Genomic DNA, 11,371 nt, shown 5'->3' with positions numbered 1-11,371 from the left:
CCCCAATTCCCACCACAGCTCTTACCCAGCCAACCTGTACTCTTCTATCTCAGCTTAGATGATAACCCCTCCAAGAAGCCTATCCAAGCCTGTCCAAGGCTAGCCTTGATGCCATTCATTTGTATTCCCAGAGCACCCTGCACTCTCCCTCACATAGCCTATGTGATCACACTAGATTGTAATTGCTCGCCTAGGGTCTTGTTTACCATGGTAGTCCCAGTATCTATCACAGTTTCTGGCATATAGTGGGTGCTTGATGAAAGCTGTTGAATGAATAAATGAAAAAAAAAATTCCCTTCTATGAAGCCTTCCCCATTTCTCCCAGTCAGAACAAATTGCTCTTTCCATGTTTCATAGCACTTTTTTTTAACAGACTTCTATTCTAGGCTGCCTCATGTTATAACTAGTTGTGTACTGGCTGTCTTCCCTCACACAGTTTCATGCTTCCAGGAGGCAAGAAATTAACCTTATTTATCTTTGTACTTTCCCCAGGACCTACCTTCTTTCTTATATGTACAAAGTAGACCTCAACGAATGTTCGTTGAATTTAATTGAATTTCCCTGCCCTCTAGCCCCACTGTCACACAGTTAATGATCAGTAATGATTGGTTCACGATTTGTAAATAAAACACTTAACTGTGCTAGAAAAATTGCTATTTAAAGGAATAAGTTAGTGACTGGGGAAAGCAAACAATAAGAAAGAATAATGAGTAATGTGAATAATTATCTTCTAGTTTATCTAGTTTGTAAGCCCAAGATTTCATAAACTGGGTTTTGGGATTTTTTCTGCAAGTATAAGAATAGTCAGCCCTGTGATCACTTTAAATTTTGCAATTTTTCTTATTTTGTTCTTTGGGATATATATTAATTAGGTGAGGTCAGAATTAATTTTAGAGAACTAGATGAGAAGACACCGAGATGCCACACGTGCATATGCAAACACACAGACACACACACACGTACCTACAAATGGAAAAAGGGTTGTAAATTAGAGAGACCTCTTTGGTCTCAGCTCTAAACTGAAAGGGTCCTAGTTAATTGAGATGAGAGGCAGCATAATGAATATAGCCTGACACCTTTGTAAGTCACTAATTTAAACTCAAGGCATGCATATTCTGTCTTTGTAATTTGTTGCTTATATCACACACTTGCTTGGTCACAACTTTAAAAAATTAAATGGAACATTGCCATCTCTACTCCACTGATCTCCCAGCTTCCACTCATTTCCTCGCACAATCCATTTTTCACACAGCTTTCCAGAGCATTCTTATAAAACATAAATCATATCATGTATGTCCACTGCTTAGAACTCTCCAATGGCTTCACATCACATGAGATCAAAATCTAAACTACCTTAATCTAGCAGACCTTGAATGATGCAACCTCTACCTACCTCTTTTTACTATTTACCTTGCTCCAGTTTTCTTTCAGTCCCTTGAATAAGCCAAGGTATTTCCAGCTTAGAGACTTTGCAAATACTGTTTCCCTGCCTGGAGTGTTCTTCCCTTAGATCTTCCCATGGCCAGTTGCTTTTCATCTTTCTGATCTGAAATCAGATTCATTAGGAGATCTGACCTCTTTGTTTAAAGTAGCCTTATATCCCATTAGTCATTTTCTAAATTATTACCTTCATAGCACTTATAATCATCTAATATCATTATCCTATTTATATATTTACTTATTTTATGTCTTCTTCTTTAAGAAAGTACATTCTCTTAAAGCAAAGGCTTTAGACACTGCTGTATCCTCAGCAGCTAGAATAGTGCTTTGTCCAGAGTAAGTGCTTAATAAATATTTGTGAAATGAATTATTGTGAAATCAGTTGGGATCCTCTGCACCACTGAGTTAGTTCAGTGTCTCGCCCAGGGATGAGCCGTTCAATCTGATTCAATTTAATTTAGTTCAAGAGGCATTTATTTGTTTTATTCACCTCTGATTCTCCAGAACTAGAACAGTGCCCGGCACATAGTAGATGCTCAACTAACAAAGTTTAAATGAATGAATTACTCTTATTCTACTATAGGCAACACTGAGATAGGGAGAGCCACTGGAAAGAGGGTTTGCAATAATGAGGATAAGAGCCCAGGAGCCATTTGTTGACTGCCAATAGGGCAGAGGCAAAGGCTGGGCCTGGTCTCCGTGGCAACCTTTCAATAGGAAGCATAGGAAGGAACCTCTCTTACACTTATTCCCCAAGCCAATTAGGAGCTATAAGGAAGATGAGAAAAGAAGAGGCATTTTTCTGAGACCCACGTCACCTCTCATTTTCACTAACAGGGTGTGGATCTCTAAACTGCTTCCAGGGTACTTCTGGGAGAGAAGCCTCTCTGTCAGTCTTGTTCTCATCAGAGATCACCGATGGAGGAGTGCAGTACAGCCCCAGTTTCCCAGCAAGGTGATCCCTTGGGGTCTACCTGAATCACCGCAGAGGAGGAGTTTCCATAGAGAGGGCTGCTTCCCTTAACTCCACTAGGCCTGGGTGAAAGGTGGGGATGGTAAGCAGGAAGGGGCCTAGCCTGGATTAAAGCTGCAGCTTGTGTGACTCTTCCTACAGCTGTGCCTCTCTCCTGCTGCCCTAGTTACACTATGGGTGACATCTTTATGAAAAAGCACCATCTATGCTGTAGATTCTACAGAAGGGGTTCTTTCTAAAAGCACTTGCTCTAGACTACTTAGTGAGAACTGGTCTCAAGATATATTATTTCTATTCTTCAAAACTCCAAAGTAGGGTAATACTAGCCCCATTTTACAAATGAGGAAACTGAGGCTTAGGTTGAGTAGAAATTTAAAAGCTCAGACTCTAGAGCCAGATTACCTGAGCTGAGCGCCACCACTATGGGATCTCAGGCAACTCACTTACAGAGCTTCAGCTTCCTCACCTCTAAATTGAGGATAAAATTGGTATCTTAATCCATAGGGATTCTACACGCACACACACACACACACACACACACACCTACCTATACATACGTACATGATAAGCCCTTAAATGTGCTTAGCACATTATCTGATAAACGGCATGTTGTTCAATAAATATTAGCTCTTGTCATTATCCTAGGTTACCTAGGTAGTATGGAGATCAGATTCAAACCCAGGTGTGTCTGGCCCCAAAGCCCAAATTCCTCTCATTATGCCAGGGGTTCTCAAACCTTAGCATGCATCAGAATGACCTAGAGCACTTGTTAAAACACAAGTTACTGTGCTTCACATCTAGAGTTTTAGGTCTGGGTAGAGCTTGAGAGTTTACATGCCTAACAAGTACCCAGGTGATGCTGCTGCTGCTTCTGCTGGTCTGCAGACCATGCGAAATACCACTGCATTAAACTGTTAACCCAGAGCTTCACTCTCAAAAAGCATCTAAAAGCAGCTCAAGAGATTTTAGATGATAATAAGGTGTGAATGCTTGCAGAGCAACTGCATTTTAAATAGAGAATTATGGAAGCTGAGATAGTGCACATCTGCCTAGAGAGGGGCAATGAGTAGGGTCGCTTTTTTAGAGTAAAGAACTTTCCCCTCCAGTCACAAATAGCTATCAGCCAGCTCTTTATCCTGAGACTGTGCAACTACTCTGTGCAATAAGAAGGCCCTAGAGGAGAATCTCCTCTTGACTGCTAATGGAGCCACATGGCAAATAGCCAGCCCTGGGGAGTGCTTTGGGCTTTTCTAGCCACATCCAAGCCACACTGTTGGCGCTGGGTCAGGCCTGAGCTCACACCTTAGGGATTTGGGAGTTACTGGGAGATAAGGAGCCTGTAGGTCTGATTTTACAGTCCACTTGGCTGAGATGGACTTTTCCTTTCAGTGGAATAACTATGAAATACTGCCTTATCAACAATCCATTTCAAAAAGGATGGAACTTGGATATGTGTGCTGTCTCAGTTGTCCCACAAACTAAAATTTGTGCTTAGGAATTCTTCATCCTGAAGCATCCACATTGATTTCCCTAACCTCCTATCTCTAGTCCAGCTACTACTGGAGTGAACAATTCACCATGTAGGGTTTATACAAAGGCCCACTCCCCACTGCTTCTTAAAGCCCCCTGCCCTATTCTTGACGCTCATTGCAGGCATCCATTTCCGCTATAGACTCTCAATTATTTGGTTCCCCCCACATCATCATGGGCATCCAAAAACCAGATTTCAACCTCCTGGTAGGCAGCCTTTCCCCACATTTCTCCCATAAACATTGGTTCAAAATGCAGTTCTTTGGCATAGGTTCCTCAAAATGCAAATTTCCCTGGCAGAATAACACTTCAAAACACAGTAAGTCTGAATACCTAAGTGTCAGTGAGTCTGGGAGTTCTTGCCAAGTGTCAGAAAGCTAGGAAAAGATGGGGCACAAAATTCAAGCTTCTTGAGGGTTGAGCCCATGACTGGTGCATCTCTATATTCATTACCTGAAGAAGGCCCTGCTTTTATTCTGCCCTGTTTCTTTCAAATTTTGTTATTTCTTTGGGAAAGGCAGGTGAGTGTCCATATGCATTAACTGCTAAGTCTTTCAAAACACATCTATACATTAATGATGTGAAAATATTACATTATTGTCTTGGCTCCCCAGTTTTCAATTGTGTAAATAATAGATAGCCTCCTTTCCAGAGAGTAAAACGTGTATGTGCTCTCTCTTTCTTTACCTCCCCCTTCCTCTGACCCTCCCCTCATATTATGTTAGAACTGGAGATCCCTTGTGTGAGTCTGTTTTACACTGCTATAAAAGAATTCCAAATGCTGGGTAATTTATAATGAAAAGAGGTTTATTTGGCTCATGGTTCTATAGACTGTACAAGAAGCATAGTGCCAGCATCTTCTTCTGCTGAAGGCCTCAGGAAGCCCTCAATCATGGCAGAAGTTAAAGGGGGAATTAAATCACTTTATAAAACCACAGATACCTGGCCCCCACTCCATATCTAATGAGGCTCCAACAAGGGGACCTGGGTATCCAGATTTTCAAAAACATACTGCCTTTCACTTCTAATACACACCCTTAGTTCATCTAGTTTAAGCCCTTCAGTTAAAAAATGTGGAAACTGAAGTCCAGAGAGGGAAACAACTTGTCCAAGCTTACATGGCCAGTTAGTAGCAAAGCTGACTCCCCAGTTCAACCTTGAAATAGCCAATTCATTGCCTTTACTCATGACTGTGTTCAGAACTGCTCTTTCTCAGCATAGCTTACAAACTTAAATGTACCCAGCAAAATCTATAAAAGAAAGAACCCAAGGGAAGGGATAAAGGAAAAACAAGGAGAGGGGAAAAGAAAGCAGAGTGGATTTCAAACTCTTCGAAGACTTAGATAGGGATAAGAACCTATGAATATCTGAAATTTCCAGTACTCACTAGCCAGACACAATCTGCACAGAAATGATTTGAGAGTCACACTGCAAACACTATTAGGAATTTTATGATCCCTGAGCTCAGTGGCTGTCATCTTCGTATTGCTATTAATCAGCCAGGCTTAGTCTTCATTCCGCAGTATAATCTCTTCAATTGTCCCTAGCCCTCATTCCGCAGTATAATCTCTTCAATTGTCCCTAGCCCCAGACTATTTCATGTGACAGCATCACCCTATACCAATCTTCCATCTCTTTGTAGGTCAGACACACTCCCTGTTATCTTTTCTGCATGAAAGCCACTTAGGGAGGGGCAGAGACAATGGCCCTATGGACCTACTTACATGAGTTAGTTTTCTTTTCAGATTACTTTTTTTTTTTCTTTGAGATGGAGTCTTGCTCTGTCGCCCAGGCTGGAGTGCAGTGGCACGATCTCGGCTCACTGCAACCTCCGCCTGCCAGGTTCAAGCAATTCTCCTGCCTCAGCCTCCCAAGTAGCTGGGACTACAGGTGTGCACCACGATGCCCAGCTAATTTTTTGTATTTTTAGTAGAGAGGGGATTTCACCATTCAGGCTGGTCTCTAACTCCTGACCTCATGATCCACCCTCCTCAGCCTCCCAAAGTGCTGGGACTACAGGCGTGAGCCATCGCACCCGGCTCTTTTCAGATTTCTTGAAGGCGGAGGGGAGCTGGAAGCCGCCAAAGCTTTCTCTGACAACACATCAATGACATCCCAATCTAGAGGAGGGATTTTTAGCTGTCACAATTGTCTTTTTGAAATAGGATCTTGAAAGAAATCAAGCTATTGTAAATTCAAGATTAAGAAAAAGTGAATAGGGGGTTGGGAGCACCAATTTCTCAACCACCTTAACCATTTGCCAATACATAAGTAACCCCTGCCCTCTGTATTTGTGTTTTCTGCCCTTCTGAGCCTTGATAGAAGAGGTCTTGATTATATCATTTTACACATGTAGCTTTTGGCTTCCCCATCACATTTCCCACAACATCTGTCACATACCTTCTTTGCTCTTTCATGCTCCCTCTACTCAATCTTGCCTCCCACTTTTCTGAAATCAAAGTCATCCTAAGTGAGCTCCCTAGACTTCCCTTCTTCTTACATTTCTACTTAACATTCTATTTCCTTCTTTGCATCACCTTTCTTCTCCGCAGTGACTGCCTGTATCCACCTACTCACCCTTTCCTTAACCTCCAGCACCCTGGTTCTATCCCTACCACTGTCATATACTCTTTTATTTTTCATCAGTCAACCCAAGAAATGAGGTCATACTTGTAGAGCACATGACACAGTTCCTGACACAGAATAAGAACTCAGTAACATTGTAGATCTTTCCAAATATAAGCAAGCACACACATGTGCACACATGCACACAGAGTTAACTCCAGCGGCTTTCCCTCTCACATCCACTACCTATTCATGGCATTTGACACTGTTGACCACTCGAAACTTTCTCTCACCTGACTCGGGAACACTGTACATTAATTCAGTATCTTATTACTTCTTTTTCTTTTGATAAGTCTTTCTCCTCTACCCCCTCCAAGTGTGGTCACATCCAAAGGTTCACAACTGAAATCTCTTCTCTTGCTAGATTCTTCCTTCCACGGAGAGCTGCTACTCAAACTGTAGTCCATGTACCAGTGCCCATCAGCAAACTGTCAGTTATTGGTTCATGACAAGAAAAGGAGCTTGTCCAGAATGTAAATCACTCACATCACTAAACACATAGATTAGTTCAGCTGGCATTTTTTTGGTAACAAAGCTTTCTCAGTGAAGGAAGCAGTGCAATGAATTACATTCTGCCACAAGTGTCTCCACTTGACATGGCCTGATGCTTTGAGGAGCATCACCTTTGAGGTCCCTTACACTCTTTTAACTTCAGTACTCACCCCTATGCAAATAAAACACACTCAAATTAACTCTGTAACTCCAGCTTCTCCCCAGAGCTCCAAACGTGCATCGCGGCTGCCTGCCAGACCTGTCACCACTGACAACAACCTAGATATTTCATTAGCTCTTTAAACTCAACAAGTCAAAAGCTAAACTCACAGTTGAAATCTGTTTTGGGAACAGATAACAAATATGCATATTTTCAAATATATCTTTTATATAAATTTTACTTATACATGTAACACATGAATTCATTTTCCTTATAAATGTTTTGAAAGTTACAAATAAGGTCCATTTTGCATATCATCAACAACCAAGGTCCACTCCTCTCCTCCCTAGAAATAACCATTGTTGGCAGTTTAAATTTTGGTATGCTTCTAAATCTTTTTCTACACATGTTCATTCATATACAGAATACATACTTTTTTACATAGTGCATTGTTTTGTTTTGTTTTTTTAATCCCAGTGTTACTATATTGTAACATATCATTCCCAAATTATTTTTTCTGATCATCAAAATATTCTGCAGATCTTTCCATACCAGTCCACATACAGACGTTTCATTCTTTAGAAAGTGCTGAATAATGTTCCATAGAAAAGACATACATAGTTTAAGAGAAGCAAGAGCAAACACATTCAAAAGCTAGCAGAAGGCAAGAAATAACTAATATCAGAGCAGAACTGAAGGAGATACAGACACAAAAACCCTTCAAAAAATCAATGAATCCAGGAGCTGGTTTTTTGAATGATCAACAAAATTGATAGACCGCTAGAAAGACTAATAAAGAAGAAAAGAGAGAAGAATCAAATAGACGCAATAAAAAATGATAAAGGGGATATCACCACTGATCCCACAGAAATACAAACTACCATCAGCGAATACTACAAACACCTCAATGCAAATAAACTAGAAAATCTAGAAGAAATGGATAAATTCCTGGACACATACATCCTCCCAAGACTAAACCAGGAAGAAGCTGAATCCCTGAATAGACCAATAACAGGCTCTGAAATTGAAGCAATAATTAATAGAGCCTACCAACCAAAAACAGTCCAGGACCAGATGGATTCACAGCCGAATTCTACCAGAGGTACAAGCAGGAGCTAGTACCATTCCTTCTGAAATTATTCCAATCAATAGAAAAAGAGGGAATCCTCCCTAACTCATTTTATGAGGCCAGCATCATCCTGATACCAAAGCCTGACAGAGACACAACAAAAAAAGAGAATTTTAGACCAATATCCCTGATGAACATCGATGCAAAAATCCTCAGTAAAATACTGGCAAACTGAATCCAGCAGCACATCAAAAAGCTTATCCACCATGATCAAGTGGGCTTCATCCCTGGGACGCAAGGCTGGTTCAACATACGTAAATTGATAAATGTAATCCAGCATATAAACAGAACCAAAGACAAAAACCACATGATTATCTCAATGCAGAAAAGTCCTTTGACAAAATTCAACAGCCCTTCATGCTAAAAACTCTAATAAATTAGGTATTGATGGGATGTATCTCAAAATAATAAGAGCTATTTATGACAAACCCACAGCCAATATCATACTGAATGGGCAAAAACTGGAAGCATTCCCTTTGAAAATGAGCACAAGAGAGGGATGCCCTCTCTCACCACTCCTATTCAACATAGTGTTGGAAGTTCTGGCCACGGCAATCAGGCAGGAGAAATAAATAAAGGGTATTCAATTAGGAAAAGAGGAAATCAAATTGTCCCTGTTTGCAGATGACATGATTGTATATCTAGAAAACCCCATCATCTCAGCCCAAAATCTCCTTAAACTGATAAGCAACTTCAGCAAAGTCTCAGGATACAAAATCAATGTGCAAAAATCACAAGCATTCTTATACACCAATAACAGACAAACAGAGCGACAAATCATGAGTGAACTCCCATTGACAATTGCTTCAAAGGGAATAAAATACCTAGGAATCCAATTTACAAGGGATGTGAAGGACCTCTTCAAGGAGAACTACAACACACTGCTCAACAAAATAAGAGGACACAAACAAATGGAAGAATATTCCATGCTCATGGATGGGAAGAATCAATATCATGAAAATGGCCATACTGCCCAAGATAATTTATAGATTTAATGCCATCCCCATCAAGCTACCAATGACTTTCTTCACAGAATTGGAAAAAACTACTTTAAAGTTCATATGGAACCAAAAAAGAGCCCGCATTGTGAAGTCAATCCTAAGCCAAAAGAACAAAGCTGTAGGCATCACGCTACCTGACTTCAAACTATACTACAAGGCTACAGTAACCAAAACAGCATGGTACTGGTACCAAAACAGAGATATAGATCAATGGAACAGAACAGAGCCCTCAGAAATAATACCACACATCTACAACCATCTGATCTTTGACAAACCTGACAAAAACAAGAAATGGGGAAAGGATTCGCTATTTAATAAATGGTGCTGGGAAAACTGGCTAGCCATATGGAGAAAGCTGAAACTGGATCCCTTCCTTACACCTTATACAAAAATTAACTCAAGATGGATTAAAGACTTAAATGTTAGACCTAAAACCATAAAAACTCTAGAAGAAAACCTAGGCATTACCATGCAGGACATAGGCATAGGCAAGGACTTCATGCCTAAAACACCAAAAGCAATGGCAACAAAAGCCAAAATTGACAAATGGGATCTGATTAAACTAAGGAGCTTCTGCACAGCAAAAGAAACTACCATCAGAGTGAACAGGCAACCTACAAAATGGGAGAAAATTTTTGTAACCTGCTCATCTGACGAAGGGCTAATATCCAGAATCTACAAAGAACTCAAACAAATTTACAAGAAAAAAACAAACAACCCCATCAAAAAGTGGGCGAATGATACGAACAGACACTTCTAAAAGAAGACATTTATGCAGGCAACAGACACATGAAAAAATGCTCATCATCACTGGCCATCAGAGAAATGCCAATCAAAACCACAATGAGATACCATCTCACACCCGTTAGAATGGCAATCATTAAAAAGTCAGGAAACAACAGATGCTGGAGAGGATGTGGAGAAATAGGAATGCTTTTACACTGTTGGTGGGACTGTAAACTAGTTGAACCATTGTGGAAAACAGTGTGGTGATTCCTCAAGGATCTAGAACTAGAAATACCATTTGACCCAGCCATCTCATTACTGGGTATGTACCCAAAGGATTATAAATCATGCTGCTATAAAGACACATGCACATGTATGTTTACTGCGGCACTATTTACAATAGCAAAGACTTGGAACCAACCCAAATGTCCATCAATGATAGACTGGATTAAGAAAATGTGGCACATAAACACCATGGAATACTATGCAGCCATAAAAAAAGGATGAGTTCATGTCCTTTGTAGGGACATGGATGAAGCTGGAAACCATCATTCTCGGCAAACTATCTCAAGGACAAAAAACCAAACACTGCATGTTCTCACTCTTAGGTGGGAATTGAACAATGAGAACACTTGGACACAGGAAGGGGAACATCACACACCGGGACCTGTTGTTGGGTGGGGGTAGGGGGAGGGATAGTATTAGGAGATATACCTAATGTAAATGACGAGTTAATGGGTGCAGCACACCAACATGGCACACGTATGCATATGTAACAAACCTGCACATTATGCACATGTACCCTAGAACTTAAAGTATAATAATAAAAAAAAGAAAAGACATACATAGTTTATTTAGCCATTTTGTGTTGATGGACATTGTGGCAGAGACATTGCTATATGCTCAGCAAACCACTCTATTTTTCTCCTGGGCACACAAGAAGTCACAGGTGGACAGTATGACTAGTTCTGGCCAAAGGAATGTGAATAAAAGTGACACATTCTACTTCTAGGTCTCAGCACTAAAATCTACAACAAATCCCTCTGCTCCCTTTCTTTCGCTTCTATAGTGACCATAGAGGCCATATGTGGAAGATGGCCAAATTACAAGATGGGAGAAACTTGATTTCAGAATGACTATGAGGACCAGAAAATCTCTCTCCTCTCTGACCACGTTGGACAGTCATATGAGCAAGTAATGTATCCTCATTGTGGTAAGTCACAGATTTTGAGATTGTTTATTATGACAGCTACAATTGCTTATCCTAACTCATACTGAGAAAACAAGATGGACAG

Source organism: Pongo abelii, chromosome X (assembly GCF_028885655.2).
Source record: "Pongo abelii isolate AG06213 chromosome X, NHGRI_mPonAbe1-v2.0_pri, whole genome shotgun sequence".
In the NCBI taxonomy this organism is placed as follows: Eukaryota; Metazoa; Chordata; class Mammalia; order Primates; family Hominidae; genus Pongo; species Pongo abelii.
Note: the sequence above shows the minus strand (reverse complement) of the source record.